General features: G+C 33.4%; 3 long non-coding RNA genes across 4 annotated transcripts; 2 read left to right on the forward strand and 1 right to left on the reverse strand.

The window, feature by feature from the left end:
* Positions 1–734: 734 nt before the first annotated feature.
* On the forward strand, positions 735–2,154 carry LOC126548848 (uncharacterized). Its single transcript, XR_007603826.1, has 3 exons — positions 735–1,413; positions 1,500–1,810; positions 1,875–2,154. It is a non-coding gene; the product is annotated as an uncharacterized LOC126548848 (long non-coding RNA).
* A 31-nt stretch (positions 2,155–2,185) lies between these two features.
* Positions 2,186–3,521, forward strand: LOC114124056 (uncharacterized). 2 transcript variants are annotated; one of them, XR_007603824.1, is made up of 5 exons: positions 2,186–2,375; positions 2,485–2,644; positions 2,705–2,885; positions 2,976–3,304; positions 3,376–3,521. It is a non-coding gene; the product is annotated as an uncharacterized LOC114124056 (long non-coding RNA). The 2 variants fall into 2 exon arrangements; XR_007603823.1 differs by lacking the exon at positions 2,186–2,375 and having other exon boundaries at positions 2,414–2,644.
* Positions 3,522–10,215: 6,694 nt separating this feature from the next.
* LOC126549716 (uncharacterized) lies at positions 10,216–13,125 on the reverse strand. The gene is made up of 3 exons (XR_007603825.1): positions 12,355–13,125; positions 12,165–12,221; positions 10,216–11,301 (listed from the first exon to the last, which is right to left on the reverse strand). It is a non-coding gene; the product is annotated as an uncharacterized LOC126549716 (long non-coding RNA).
* Positions 13,126–17,466: the final 4,341 nt, after the last annotated feature.

Consider the following 17,466-nt stretch of genomic DNA (forward strand, 5'->3'; position numbering starts at 1 on the left):
CAATGTTGGTTATTATTTATATTATAATAAAATAATATTTTTTCTTTAACTGTGGTCTGTGGATGTGTGTCTATTGGGTTCTATTATTTAATATATTACTAAATTACATATTAATTTATTAAACAAAAAATGAAAAGACAGTCGAATGCCTTTATTTCTTTTTTTCAAAAAAAAAAGTTAAAGAAATAGATCAAGAGAACAGCTTGTCAAAATGTGATTCAGATCAAGACCATCCTAGCAAAGAACTTGCGGTAATAAAGTTGAACTATTTTTTGAAATAATCTAAATGTTCATACATTTATGTACTTCTAATTTCTATGTAAATTTAAAAAAATATTTATATAAATTTAAAAATCAAGGATATTTTCTTAGGAAAAACATAAAGAATTAGTTTAATCTACATCAATGATTTCTGTGGAACAACCTGTAAGTACAAAGTTAGGAAAAGTTAATGATTAAAAATTAACATTTTTAATTCTTAAGTTTATTTGTATATTTTTATTTGGACATTGCTTCTATTTGGTTATTAAGTTGTATGCAAATATGCAATAATATGCTATTAGGTATTTATTAGCACATATTATGATATGCTTGAAATATGCTACATAATATCATATTATAGCTTAATATACTAAAATACATGCTTTATTCTTCTTACATTTTACGATTCAATGCTTAAGTGGCAATGCACAGTACCTACCATCAAAATGATATAGGTTTATTTGTTCATAAATATGCTTTGGCTGATGAAGATAAATATCTTGTAAGTAATCTATACTATGATACTTGTTAGGTATATACTATACGTCTATACAATAATTTAAATTTTTCATAATACTTGTCTAATTTAAAAATTTAACGGTTGAAGATATATTTTTATTTATTCATATTTCACAGGTTCTTACAAATAAATGGGTACCACCTCCAAATTATAGTTTTCGATAACTGATAAAAACAAAAACCGTGGCCTAAAATTTCAATACAAATGGCTGACAGAATTTGAATGCCTAACATATTCTGAGTTGAAAATGGGTGCTTTTTGTAAATTTTGTACGGTTTTTGCAAAGTCTGGTGGTGTAAATAATCAGCCGTTAGGTCAACTTGCTGTTAGGGACTTAGATGAATAGAATAATGCTAAGCAGGTTATTATAATATAGTACTTTTTTAATGTTTACAGTATATTTTTTTGTACAGTATATCACACATGTACCTAATGCCACTACTAAGTAGTTAATAATTATGTACTTAATATGCAATATTATTTTTAAACATAATTACTTACTTTATTTTATATAATTTTAACTAGAATTGAACAAATCAAATTAAATAGAAAAAAGCTTATCCCAATTATTAATTGTGTGATCTTGTGTGGTCGTCAAGAATTAGCTTTGCGAGGCCACAGAGATTCTGGAAGTTAGTATTTTATGATGTTAATAAAATTGTATACAAATATATATTTTTAATAAATACTAAAATATATCTATTCAATTTTTAAACAGACAGCAACAACCAATCAACCAATCTAGGTAATTTTAGAGCTATACTTAACTATCGAAGTGAAGGTGATGATTATTTAAAACATCATTTAGAAAAACAAGGAAGAAACAAATCCGACACACCTCAAGTTCAAAATGAAATAATTTCAGCATGTGGAGAAATAATTTTAATTTTAATTTAATAGCAGCTATCGAACAGTTAGCATTATGTGTGAGATATGTTGATTCAAAATATAATATTAAAGACAATTTTCTTAAGTTTATACCTGTTAATAGCCTAACTGGGAAAAATCTAGCAGAGTCTATTTTAAGTGGTAACTAATAAATAAAATATTTTATTCTTTAGAATACTTTACTCAGATTTTATACCTACTATAGGATTAACTGAATGTGGAATAAACTGCAATTTCCTTTATGGCCAAGGATATGATGGCGCTAAAAACATGTCAATCCAGTTCAATGGGGCTCAAACACACATTAGAACTACTTTTCCTAAAGCGATATTATGTACATTGTGCAGCCCACTCATTTAACTTGGCTGTATCAACTGCGTGTAACATACAACCCATTAGAAACTGTTTGGGCATTATAGAGAAATTATATATTTTCTTCAATACACCTAAACGTCATAATGTGTTATTATCTTGTATTGAAAATACCAATACTGATATAAAAATAAAAAGCCTTAAAAGACTATGTGCTACACAATGGGTACAACGCTATGACGCTGTACATGATTTTGTGGAATTATTTGAATTTGTATTAGAAGCCTTAGAATTAATTTCAGACTGGAAAGATTCATCAGGAACTGCTATAGAAGCCAATACGCTTATAAAATCAATTGATTCAGAGTTCATTGTATCAGTGTTTGTTGTTAAGGTAAATATTATTATTTTTTATAAATTTAAAATAATTTATTTCCTATTGTAATGTAAATTGTATATTTTGTAATAAGTAATTAGTTTTAATTTAATTTGTATGTATTTAGCTACTGTTTTCATATGGTTTGGCTCTATGCAAGCAGTTGCAAAGAGAGCGAATTGATTTAAAAGAAGCAGTTAATCTCACAGAAGATATAGTGACAGAGTTAAAGCTAATTAGAAGTAATTGTGATTGTGAATTTAAAAAAAATATTTAGTCAAGCAAAGGTATAAAATATATCATGATAATATAATCACCTATATTAAGCTGAGTATGATTTGTTATAGGACATGTCTGCTAAACTAGACATTGAATTAACACTCAAAAGAATCATTAAAATACAAAAAAACCGTGCCAATCTTATAAAGTTATAACAGATGGAGAGTTAAGTGTAGAAACATACTATAGGATAACAGTTTTTCTACCTTATCTTGATTATTTTATAACTGAATTCAGATATTTTCAAAGGTACAGTGAAATAAAATAATAATTATAATAATTGCATATTATTATACAAATATTGTTAAAACTAATTAATTGTTAATTATATTTATATAGGGTTCGAATACTTATTTTCAACAAATTCAAATTTAAATGAAGATGAAGAATTATCATTCAAACTATTGGTAGAATTTAATAGTCCTGATGTAGAATGTTTTGACAAATCATTTTTTGAATTAAAATTATGGAAGCGTAAGTTAAATAAATGTAAAAAGCTTCCAAAATCTGGTCTCCAAGCACTTATTATGTGAGATGAACAAATTTATCCCAACATATTTTTGCTCTTAAAAATATTATGTACATTGCCAGTCTCGACCACTTCACCAGAGCGTATGTTTTCTATTTTAAAAAGAGTAAAAACTTCCCTCAGAAACACAATGGGTCAGGTAATAATCATTATTTTTGTAAATTATATAATAATTATGAATTTGTACTAACATATATACCTACTTAATAGGAACGCTTGAATGGATTTACGATATTATTAGTGCATCGGGACATTAAGTTGAACCCCAATAACATACTGGATATTTTGGTGAAAACACAAAATGAAAACTTGAAATAATATTATAATATATGAAAAATATATTTGGCTTAATTCAATTGTTTACTTTATTGTATTTGAATACCATGATTATACCATTTACCTCCTTTAATTAATTTCTAATAAATTAATATAATATTGTGATCTATGAGATTTAATGGTTAAGGGGGGTTAGGTATGCCCCCCGCATAGCCCCACTAGAACGATAGTATACACTATTATATCCTAATCTCACCCCAGAACCAATTTCAAATTACGCCACTGAATTAAAAACACATGAAGATATTGATAATGCGGTTGATAAATTTACCTCAATCATTCAAACAGCTGCTTAGGCATCCTAATCTAAGCCAACTCCAACTTTCACTAAGTTTCCACTATTACCGATAATTTGCATTCATTAATTACTGATATATTTTCCATAAAAAGCTAACTAACTTATCCTCTTCTAACGGTAGCCTCTGGAGGGCAACTAATAAACTCTTACAATATAAATCTGGTTTACCACCACTAACCAAAACTGATAATTCTATTGCTATAACTGATGAGGACAAGGCTGAGACTTTTCGCCAACACCTATCTGAAATATTTAAGCCTCATGCCAACATAAATAATCCAGATCTCATCTCTAAGGTAATCCAGTATTAAGATTGTCCCATGCCTCTTCGTCTCCCTAAAAATTGCTCTTTAACAAATGAATTAAAAACTGCAATACAAAAATATTCTATTAAAAAAACGCCAGGCTTTGATCTAATTAGAAGTCGCTAGATGTCTCCCCAAAAAAGATATACTATTTCTTACATATTTATTTAATGCAATCTTACGACTTTCATGCTTCCCACTTCAAAGATATTTTAAAACATAATCATGATTCCTAAACCGGACAAACCACCTGATTTATCTTCCTCGTACAGGCTAATAAGTCTATTACCTTTTCTAGGTAATCTACTAGAAAGAATAATACTTGAAAGGCTATTACCTTATATTTCTACGAACAAGATACTATCAGACTCGCAATTTGATTTTCGCTCAGCGCATAGTACAATTAACCAAGTATATACGTTATAGTTGACGCAATCTCGTGTACTTTAGAAAAAAAGTATTATTGCACTTGTGCTTTTCTTGACATAAGCCAAGCGTTTGATAGAGTTTTGTATAAAGGATAACTTTTTAAATTAAAATAATTCCTCTCCCCCTGTTTAGTTTTATTGATTGAATCTTATCCTCAGTATCCAAAATTGAGAAAATCTTAGCTGGAGTTCCACAGAGTAGGTTAGGTTAGCGTAACCCAATTACCAGTCCCCCCCCCCATGGGATCAGCCTTGACGTGGCGGAGGGGGGCTTGAGGGCTTTTAACTGAGTCTTACAAAGCGATCCCAGTCTAAGTTAGACAAAATCACAGAGTCTTACCTTAATTGGTTGGACAGGCCGGTCCACCTGCAAGCGCCTGCAAACGGACATAGGTGAAGGTAACACTGACTCCAAATCCTCCTGACGGCAGGGCTAAAACGCAGGGTAGAATTTCTCTCAAAAATCGAACGTGGAAGAAACTTTTGGAGAATCCACAGCCCTGGATGCCCTCCTACCGGAAGGGGTCGAACATCCGGGAACGGCGGTTGGCGGACGGCGCTAGCCCGAAAAGTCGAAATCAAACGTAAGTGCCACAAAGGTAAATGTGGTGAGGCGGGCATTTACCGCCAACTCCGGTGTTGGTACAACTACTGCGGTGGTGAATGGTACCCAGGCTTAACATGGTGACAGAAAAGTCGCTTCCACTACTGGCCTGGCTACAACGGATACACAAGATTACGACGGATTCCCAAACGCGATGGAAAGCACATACAGAGAACTGCTGGTGCTTGAGAGGGAAGTTGCAAACGCTAAAAATTCAAAGAAAGAAATAAAGCCAAGCGTGGAAGTGTTGGGCAAGGCGTTGAGAAGAACAGTACACAACGCAAAAACAACTGGCATGATTAAACCGGTGCACACGGTGACTAGTTCCCAGACGGACTTCCAAACATTGCCCACGGCCGCTACGGCAACTGGAGTAGCAACGCCTGACACACTCAGCATACTTGATCGTATTGCGGGTCAAGAAGTACGGGCAATGACGCAAGACCAGAAGATTCTAGGAGAGCTGCAGAAAGTATCGAGTGCGATGGTTGAGACCCAGTTTACATCACAGGAGCCAGACGGCCAGAGGTCAAAAGTTGTCATCAAAAGAGCCACCCCTAGCTACTAACAGGGAAGCATGTCCCCCTAGGTTAGTGGCCGGATCCTTTCCCTCAACAGATCCCAAGGCGACTACATCCGGGATTCAGAGAACAAGGACGCGCCCCGCAGGGATTATGATTAACATCGACAATCAGGACGACTTTCCGGCACTGGCAAAGAGGGTTAAGAGTGGCGTCAACAGAGATACAGTAGGCGACGCAACAACTAGTATGAGTAAGACTAAAAACGGAGGCTTACTGCTAGAAATACGCGGCGACCAAACGGTTGTTGACACAGTGAGGTGGAGGTAACCAAAGCGGCCGGCGGCGACGCTCACGTTAATTTGCTTCAACAAAAGGCCCTGGTGGAAATCCGCGACATAGATCCCTGGTCTAACAGAGATGATGTTGTCGACTCTATTTCCTGCGAGACAAGCATTCCAAGGGACATGGTCAAGGTCGTGGGACTAAGGTCGGAGTGTGGAAGATCGCAAACAGCCCTGGTTCTTCTGCCAACAAAACAGGCGAATGGGCTGATTGCCAAAAGACAGATCAAGATCAGCTTGGTCAGCTGTCGGTTAAGACTCGCAGAGAAAAGAAGGTCTAGATGCTTCAGATGCCTGGCGTTCGGGCACGAAGTAGGGCAGTTCGGCGACTGCCCCGACAGGCGAGAATGCTGCAGAAGATGTGGCAATAGAGGACATAAAGCGGCTGTCTGCCAAGCGACCATCGAGGAGTCAAGAACCTTTCAAAAACAGCTAGATGCAGAGTCGAATAGGGCGCAGGGCGCGATGATGCCAGTGCGAACAAACAACGAATGATGAGAGTTCTCCAAATCAACGTCGGAGTATGAAGAGCGGCACAGGGCCTGGCACTGGCAACGGCTAACGCGAAGGAGATTGACGTCTTACTTATTAGCGGGCAATACCGAGACAAGAGCGAGGACAATGGGTGGTATGCGAATGCGGGTGGTCGGTCGGCGATCGCAATTCTAGGGGGCCACCAGGTCGACGCGATCGGACCATGCATACAAAGTATTAGGTGGGTCGAGGTACATGGGATCCGTCTTTAGAGCTGCTATTGCTCTCCGAACATGCCGTTCATCGAATTTGAAGCCTTTCTGAGCAGGTTAGTAGCACGGGAATCATTACGCCCGGTAGTCGTTACTGGTGACTTGGCCGCTAAATCGCAATAATGGGGAAGTCCTAGGGAGGATATTAGAGGCAACGCGCTGGCCGACCTTGCTGCGTCTCTAGGTCTGATGGTCTGCAACCAGGGCAAGAAACCGACCTTTGTGAGGGGCGCCTCGGATTCCCACCTTGACCTTACATTTACATCAAAAACCGTGGGAAGTCAAGTCCACGAATGGAAGGTACTCGAAGAGGAGTCCCTCAGCCTCCACAGGTACATCGAGTATTCCATAGGCATGCGACGGAGGGAAAACCTGAAGTTTTCTCACAGTGGATGGGCATTTAGGAAGCTGGATTGAGAGAAACTAGTGGAGGCGTTAAATTAGGAAGTCAACTTAAACAACCACGACGCGGAGGAAGCATGCAACCAGACAATACGGTGGATGACGAAGGCCTGTGACGCTAGCATGCCCAAGGTGGGAAAGCAAAAACGCTTCCCAGTGCCAATGAAGAAAAAGACGGACGAACCTGGATGTGCGACTGAGCTCGAAACCATAAGACACGAAAGGACGTCGTTAACCACCATGATACTGGTAGCAAAGGAGGAGAATTGGAATCGCATATGCGAACTTGTTAATAGTGACCCCTGGGGCCTCCCTTATAAAATCGTAATGAAGAAATTGAACCACAGGAAGCTGATCCCCGGACTGAATACACCAGGACGTCTAGAGAGCATTGTCAGCACCCTCTTTCCAAATAGGACAATCAGAGCGAGGAAGATCGAAGATGTCAGGCAGGAAGAGATTGAGGGAGCCTTCTTTTCACCACGTGATGTCGCAACCATGGCACAGGATCTGCCCAACGGAAAAGCCCCGGAACCCGATGGTATACCAAATGAGGTCCTAAAAGTAGCAGTAGGATTACACCCGCAGCACTTTGCTATGCTTTTTAACAAGTGTATTAGTAGTGCTGTATTCTCGGTAAGGTGGAAAGTAGCTAATCTAGTGCTCTTTCGCAAACCGGGGAAGCCACTGGATAACCCGGCGTCCTACCGACCGTTATGCATGCTCAACACAGTTGGCAAACTCTTCGAGAAATTGCTGACGGCGAGACTACGAGAACACCTGATTACCACGGGGAACACCACAGCGACTCAATATGGTTTCAAACCAGGTATGTTCATGGTAGATGCTATGAGCAGAGTGCGATAAATATTCCAGGATGCCAAAGGCAGAGGTCATGCGCGGAACCTGTTTGTGGGAATGTTCACTCTCGATTTAAAGTACGCGTTTAACAGCGCTCCGTTCTAAGCTAAAGCTATTCTAAGCTCCCTTGAGCGAAAGGAGATCTCTAAATACCTCCGAAATATTCTAGGACAGTACCTCAACAACAGGAAGATCACGTTTCGCAGAGAAAGTGAGACTAGTACTGTCACGATGAGATGCGGGGTGCTCCAAGGTTCGGTGCTTGGCCCGGATCTATGGAATGTCCTGTACGACGACCTTTTGAGAATGAAATTACCTACTGCCGTGGAAATAATTGTGTTTGCTGACGACATTGCCCTATTGGCAAACGCATCTGTACCATTCCTGCTGGAAGAGAGACTGGAGGTGGCGCTCCCAGGCGTCATGGCATGGGTGGGATCGAACGGCCTGGAACTCGCGATAAAAAAAACGGAAGCGATCATGCTGACTAATCTCAACAAGAGAAACACGATGACAATTAGGTGTGGACGTCACAGTTTTTAATCCGTGAAATATGTCAAATATTTGGGCGTGCATCTCGAATCGAGATTACATTTCAACGAGCACGGTGAGCACACGATGGCCAGGATGGCAGCTTGTCGACAGTTGATCCAGATCCTGCCAAACCTTAGGGGACCGAATCAGAAAACGCGGAAAGTGCTAGCGATGGTGGTCACTTCTCGCCTGCTATACGGCGCCCCTTTCTGGTTTCCATCAATCACAGCGATGGCGCTGAGTAAGGTGGAAACGGCTACAGGAGAGTGATGCTGCGGGTTGCGTACTGTTATAAAACGGTGTCGCACGAAGCCGCGTTAGTGGTATCCAGCATGCCTCCACTGAAGCTATTGGCAGAGGAGAGAATAAAAGTACACCAGGGCGTTGACAGAAAAACTGCAGGAAATACGTTGATGACAGACTGGCAAACGGCCTGGAACAACGCTGATAAAGGGAGATGAACTCATAGAATGATCAGCGATCTGAAATCATGGGTGAAAAGAAAGCACGTTGACGTGTATTTCATCTTTGCCAGATGCTGACGGGTCATGGCTGTTTCAACGACAATCTGTACCGTTTCAGAAACTCCGTCATACGATTATGTTCGCAGTGCGGGACAACTCCCGACACGGCGGAGCACGCGGTCGCGGTGTTCAAGTGTGACGCGTTCTATCATTCCCGACGCATGGCTTGTACATACTTGGGCGTAGACAGGCTGACGGCGGAAAACGTATTGGAGGTTATGCTGCGGTCGAAGGAGGACTGGCTGAGAGTATCCACGTTGGTGACGAAGATAATGACTACACGAGAGGCAGAGGAGTGGTTGAGACAACAGGTGGCGGCAAGGGTACAACAACCATAACTTAGATGGCAAGAGAACTTTAGAGCGGCGGGCGTCCAGATGGTCCAAATAGAAGGAGTGGAAAAAAAACCTTAGTTACGTTTATTTTAATGTGCACTGAAAGCGAAATTTAAGAGGGTAGAGCCGCTTGTTGTTTGTAATAACCGATAGTTGTTGGGTCGCAGTCAGGGGGATTGTCCCTGCGCACGACCATTTAACTTTTTTATTGTTTACTTTAATAAACGATGCGTCTGAGCGGAAGGAATGTCCATCGACAGTTCCCGCTCAGTTGTGATTTATCAAAAAAAAAACCCTATTACCTAACCCGTTCTCTTTAATATATAGGTATACCTCTCACCATCCTATAATCCAAAATACTAGTGTAACCGATTATGCAGATCATATCAATTGACAAAAATCCTCTAACTGCCTCAGTAAATCTCCAAACTCATCTCTACCTAATATCTGAATGGTACACCGATAGGCGCATTAAACCTAATCTCAATAAGTCGGTACACACAACATTCACTCTATGCCACTCCATTTGTCTTAATGTCAATTTACACAACATCCTTATTCCCGCATCTAATACAGTTAGATATCTAGGATTTAACTTGGAATAGCCATATCCGTATTAAGAGACTTGCCTTAAACGTCTGTCTTCGCAGACTAAAAACTTTACTCATAAATAATAAACACACCGAATTAAAAGTTAAGGGTCTTATGAAAAAACATTAATTAAACCTTTATGGGCATATGGTCTCCGATTATGGGGTACTGCAAAAGTATCCAATACCAATAAAATTCAACGATTTCAGAACATTTCCCTTAGGAAAATAACAAATGCTCCACCCTTTGTTTCTAATTACACTTTACATAAAGCCCTATCAATTAAAATGGTGACAGAAGAAGCTACACGCTTCTACAAAAATGTTCACACCCGTCTACAAACACACCAAAACCCACTCATTAAAAACCTGTCCACCCAAACATTACCTGGCAACCCCAGGCGTCGTTTAAAAAAAATCTGGTGCCTGCCGTGACTTGTTAGAAAACTAATCTGGATAAAAAAAAATAAATAAAAAAAATAAAAATATGTATGTATATATTATATAATTAGATAATCGAACAACTCCCCACTGATATAGATAATAAGCTCTATAAAAAAATGGCAGGTTCCAATGTACCTACCTATATAAATATTAGTGACTCACTAACCAATAACGACGGTTGTCGGGTTAAGACTATTTAGACTTTTTTTTTATTTATCTCAATACTTTACAGGGAAATACCTTCATAGCTTCATCTGAGATTATATTTTATACTATTAGTTATATCAGTAGAAGTATAATAACTATAAATTATTATTAAAGGGGAAAAACCACAACATATAAATGATATAGAGTGATTCATTTTTCTTTCTCTTCTTTTTCCTTTAATAGTAGTAACACAATGGTTAACTAAGTATTGGTAATTAATCAATCGTTCTCAACAGTCAACAATATTTCTACCGGTTTCCACATTGTATCTAAAATACTAAGTATTGAATGAATCATTAGTTACATTTTAGTGTCATTTTTTTTTTTTATTATTTGATTTAACAAAGACCTTCAAAGCACACATCAACGTTGTCCAAATATACAAATCGGATGTATAGTCATCCGACCAACATGCTGTGCACTTCAATCAGTATTAATCGCATCTCGAAGGTGAATATTATACTCTTCAGATCGGAGTTTTGTTTGATTCAACCTGATGAATATTAATCTCTCCGTTTCAGTTTTAACATACATGTAACAAAACATATTTGTGATATAATCACCGACATTTCAATAAGTGATTGTCTTCATTTTCCCGAATCATTAGGCGGTATGAATAATATTTCATTGAACTGACTTTTTTGTTGGTTTCAGAACCTGTAAATAGATTTTGTTTTTATAACATTGAAATATAAAATTAAAATACATAATATGGTGACTGAGATTATAAAATAATATAAAAATTCAAATATAAATTGTTATGTTATCACACCTATGCTGTTGAATAAAACAAAATAAAATTGATTCACTATAATTTGATAAACTAATCAAAATATTGAATCATATTTTAGGGACAATTAGCTCACTTTTAATTCATTCAAATCAATTCATTTTAATGTGCTGAATCACATGAATTAGTTCACCAAAATGAATTGAAAGTACTCATCACTAATATTAGTAATATCGTTTGTGCCCTTTTTAAAGATGGCGGCTTGATTAGTATCTGACTTCACTTTTTTATCACAGTTAGCAACACGGTCTTAGATTAATTATAGTTTTTTTATTAATTTAATTAAAAATAATAATAAATAATTAATTAATTTTATTAATTATTAGTTAGCAATCTAGTTTATTATCTATGTCTGTGTGAAGTGCCACTAGTCATTCTTATCAAGTACTCATGTTATTTATAGCCCTTATCATATTATATGCTTGTTGTACAACAATTGTACAGATTGTATATATTATTATAAAAATAATAATAAAAAAAAAAAAATTTAAATAATTCACTGAATATAAACCAATATATTGAAAATGTTATTTGAATTTCTCGTTGAGAATTTCAGAAATTCCTACTGGCAAAATTTGTAAAGACAACTGTATACATTTGAAATTTGTATAATTAATGCTCAATTAATATTCATTAAATGGTTCTTTTAAGAAAGTTTCTTACAAACTCTTTATAAGACTGACATAAATACATTGTGTAATCTAAATTCAATAAAAGTAACTATACATACCTAGACTAGAATTATGTTCTGGAAGATCTGCATTGAAACCATCCTTTTCTAATTCGGCTGTAAAAATAATTTATTCAATAAAAATATGTTCACTTAATTTTTTCAGCATTTAAAATATTTCATGATAATTTCAAATTGTTAACTAAATAGTATTTAATTTATATATTTATTACTTATAACTGTCGCGTACCGTTCCAACGATTATTATTATAGATCGTAGTGATTATTGTTATCGGTCAGTGAAGCCGACGTATAATATAAGATATATTAGATATTATCTAGTCAGTCGTCGAGAAATTATCGAGCATGTAATGTAGTTTACTACTATTTAGTTATACCAAAAAATTACTATTATATTGCTTTGTAGGTAATTATGTTTTAAGTCTGAGTAAAATTCAAAAACTACTAAAGAATAATCAATCTAAAATTGTTTGTTATAATAGACTTTAAGTTGTCGTATACGCCGATTACTCGGACGTATATCAAAATAAATAAAGTTAAGCACAAAATAACGCAAAAGAAGAACTTTATTCACATATGACGTCTAGTGATAATCGAGTCACACGATTACCACTACTGACCCCCTTTGCTGTCTTAGCCATCTCACTTATATATTACACTTACAATCGAATTACTATCGATTGTTCTACATTTTTCTATTACTACGTTAAATTTACAGTTTATAGACACTATGATTATTATGTAATTGTTATTTTAACCCGATTAGTAAATTATTAAACAAATTTATTTACATTTCTTATTATTATATCTTGCTTACTATGCTAACTGTAATATAAAGTTTACTGGCACTGAATTGCACAATTGTTATTTTAACCTATTTGTGTGAATAATTAAGTATTGCTTAACTTATTGAATTTTACTGTTTTACTTATTATCTATAGTTTTTCTTAACTTATTTCTTACGTACTAACATCTCTTATAAAATATTCATACATATAATACAACAAAGTATAATAATAATATTATTGCATGGCTATATGTATTGTCATAATGTGTCATTATCATTAACAATTATAGTTTCGATGATAAATCCAAACAGATTAAAAAAAATATGAGCCATTTACAACCATATGTCGGACATATGACAAGAATTCTTCTGTAGTTAATATAATTTTAACACTAATTTTTTTGTTTATAATTAACTATATCCAGTATAATTTTCAGCTAAAGTACATGACGTTACCCTTAAAAGTTGAACTTTACTAAAAAAAATATTATTTTTTACATAATATGTACAAACTGAAAACCATATTAATGTTTAAAGAAAAATCTCCACTTGCTTACGTCATATTGTTTTAACTAAATTTAGAATTAAGTTTTGAGCACATCGATGTTTAAAAATGTATTTAATAAAATATGTTGGATTGTTATAATACCATTGTAATAATATGTTATAATATAATTGTTGGATTATTATACCGAAAACAAATAACTTACCTATTAAATCTTGTAATACATCTAAATCTAATAATAATAATAAAAAAAAAAAAATAGCATACATTTTAAAAGATATAAAACAGAATCTAGATTGTTTGATACGTAACGTAAGTACTATTATAATACTATGATATTCATCATAATAAAATTTAAATTAAGTGATATTTTGTCTGAAAACGATGTGTAGTCGAGTATAAAATATAAAATAATTGTAGGTAGTATTATACATATTATAGACTAAATGTGTGTAGTTGTATAAATAACAATAAAAGGTAATCCTTAATAACTCAATACTATTTAGTTATACCAAAAAATTACTATTACAGTGCCTTGTAGGTAATTATGTTTTAAGTCTGAGTAAAATTCAAAAACTACTAAAGAATAATCAATCAAAAATTGTTCGTTATAATAGACTTTAAGTATAATAATATTATTGCATGGATATTGGCTATATGTATTGTCATAATGTGTTATTATCATTAACAATTATAGTTTCGATGATAAATCCAAACAGATTAAAAAAAATATGAACCATTTACAACCATATGTCGGACATATGACAAGAATTCTTCTGTAGTTAATAACATTTTAACACTAATTTTTTTGTTTATAATTAACTTGATTCTTTTAATATTTTTTTAAGTTATTTAATATTTTAATCACTTAAATCAATATTGTACTCTATACAATATTGTGCATTGTGTATTATATATTTTTTTTATTTTTTCAAACACTTTTTGTAAAATTCGTTTAAATTATGATAAATATTTTTTTTAACATTTATTAGAATATATAAAATCTATAATAGTAGTTACAATAAGCATATGAGTGGAAAATATACAAGTTGATTGTGAAAGCATGAGGGGAGTAGCTACCCAGCAGTAACACTCGAATGAATCATGATAAAAAAATAAATTATAAGTAAAAAACAATTTAAGTGAAAACATACCGTTCCCTCTGTCGTATACTTCATCTGTTTCAATAAGATAATATTCTTATTAATAAAATATAATTGAAATTTGATAAATACTTTGGGCTTGGTAAATTCCCACACGAAACATATTAGGTGGTTGGCAGTCCGCCCCTGGGGCAATAACATTAGGCTGATCGAATTAACTACAAAGTGACAATATTCTATAAATAAACTACTGGGTTTATCAATATATCACTTCTTATTGTTACCTAAAACCTTCATATCTCTAAACGACATTAAAATTACTGCTGATTGAAGAATTTATTACCTATCTATGATTGCAACGATATAATATAATACTTTATAATAATTATTATATTCTTAATTCTACAATAATTGTATATTTTACATTGGTACCTAATAATTAATGTAACTATAATCATCACAACCCATTTGTGTTTCTCCTAATAAACGTCAAATAAAAAAAAACATTTTTTCATGGTTTTTAAATTGTTGGTGGTTTTGGTCTAAGCACCCCCCTAGTTGCGCCTATGCAGCATAACTTGTCGAAATAATACTTCAATTCTTCAATTTCAAACTTCGGGGCTATATTCCGATGGCAAAATGAATATCTTTGGTTCACTATAGTTGTCAAAAGTAAACATTTTCCAACAATTTTCAAAAAAAGTGACGGAAAAAAGGGAATTTTTACGCAAGACCAGTTTTTGACAAAGTCGAATTTTTTATATGGTTATAACTCAAAAACAAATCACTGTAAATACTTGGAAATTTTCGATTTTTTGAAAAAATTTTAGGTGACCAAAAGAACTTGAAAAGTTAATACCTACGAGGTTTCATATAAGCTTTTCTTATTGTAATTAAAAAAAAATCAAAAATCGTTCCTCACAATTTTTTTTTATAAATGTTTAAAATTCAATTGTTTTGCGAAATATGTTAAATATTCTAAAATATTAATAACATCTGGTAAAAGTTAAACCAGCGTTTAAAAACTTGTTTAAATAATTATAATAAAAAAAAAACAGTAATACATCTTAACATTAAAGTGTATACGTGGTAGCATATTATACGTTACAGACCTGCAACCAACTACCTTGAATATTAACATTACACCATACTTGAACAACGCCATGTATGTAACAGATGTACATTAATAAATTAGACAAATTTCGAAAAATTAAGTCTGTAGCACTCATATTGTACCTATAGTCTATACATAAAATATCTAGGTTTTACAATCTATATGAATAGGTTTTATGAAGTTATAAAATAATATAGGCGTAATCAATTGTAACATTATTATTTGTAATTATTTAAAAGTTTTTATTTAAACTATTCGTCGGTAAAAGACAATATATGAATACAGCTTATGAGGGCTCATCATAAATACAGTATAAATGCAATAAATAACAGTAAAAAAGAAGTTAGGATCGACAATTAAAATCTTAAGTTAGAAAATCACAATAAAAATAAATATTCAAAAAATAGTTTAAAAAGTTAATAAAAAATTGTTAATGCAATGCCAAAAATTGATTGGAATTAAAAAAAAAGAAATTTAAAACAACAGATTAAACTTTTTTATAAACTCCAAACGGATTATAATATTAAATTAAATATAAAATTTTAAAATTAAATAAAAAATCGAAAATTTCAAGTATTTACAATGATTCGTTTTTGAGTTACAACCAGATAAAAAATTTGATTTTGTCAAAAACTGGTTTTGCGTGAAATTTTCCGTTTTTCCATCATTTTTTTAGATTCTGAACGAAGTGATGAATGTATTGATTTTACAATGATGTATGTTTTAGATTCTGAACGAAGTGATGAATGTATTGATTTCACAATGATGTGTGTTTTTTTTTTTTTTGTGTCTGTGTACAGCATAACTAGTCGAAATAATGCTCCAATTTCAAACTATGCGGGTGGTTTCCGATGTAAAAGTGAATATCCTTGGTGCATTATAGAGGTAAAAAGTTAACATTTTCCAACAATTTTCAAAAAAATCGAGAAAAACAAAAAAAAAAAAGCGGGCAAGTGAGTACCGCTCTGCTGTATATTAGGTGCCGTATGGATCATTATTATATATTATAGGAGTGTTAAATTTGAATCCAATGATAGTTATCATTGTATACGAAAAACGATTCTGAACGAAGATGATTTGTCAGCCTAGGATATAATTTCTAGTGGTTGGTGAAAAAGGTGGTTTATGTTTTAATGGCCTGAATACAACAAAATTTAAGTTCTTTTATAACAATTGTAATCTAAACTTATGAAAAACCTTGTGTTAAATTTTCAACTCTTAGCTACTTATACAAAAATTTTTATAAAATATACCTACAAAATTATTTGCAAGTATTCATAGTTTTGACGAATTTTTGTCAATATTTGAACTTCAAATGCTAATAAAAAAAAATTGTGCCTATGTATTCTTATAATTTTTTAATCACTATAATAATAACTTATGAGGAACTTTGCATTACATTTTCAAGTATTTTGATAGGGCCAAAAAGATTTTATCGACACATAAAAAAACAATTTTCAGAAAAATTGAAAATTTCAGTTATCTATAAATAGCTCAAAAAAAGTCAAAATATTTTGAAAATCAAATCATGTAAAGAAAATGCCAATCTTAATAACTGGTAAAATTTTCAAGTATCTACGACTTATACTTTTTGAATTATAACAAATATCAAAAATCGTTTGAGGCTAAACCGTTATTCTGAACGAAGTGATGAATGTATTGATTTTACAATGGTGTGTTTTTTTTTTTTTTTTTTTTTTTTTTTTTTTTGTTTTTGTTTCTGTGTACAGCATAACTAGTCGAAATATGCTCCAATTTCAAACTATGGGGGTGGTTTCCGATGTAAAAGTGAATATCCTTGGTGCATTATAGAGGTAAAAAGTTAACATTTT

Source organism: Aphis gossypii, chromosome 2 (assembly GCF_020184175.1).
Source record: "Aphis gossypii isolate Hap1 chromosome 2, ASM2018417v2, whole genome shotgun sequence".
Taxonomy (NCBI): Eukaryota; Metazoa; Arthropoda; class Insecta; order Hemiptera; family Aphididae; genus Aphis; species Aphis gossypii.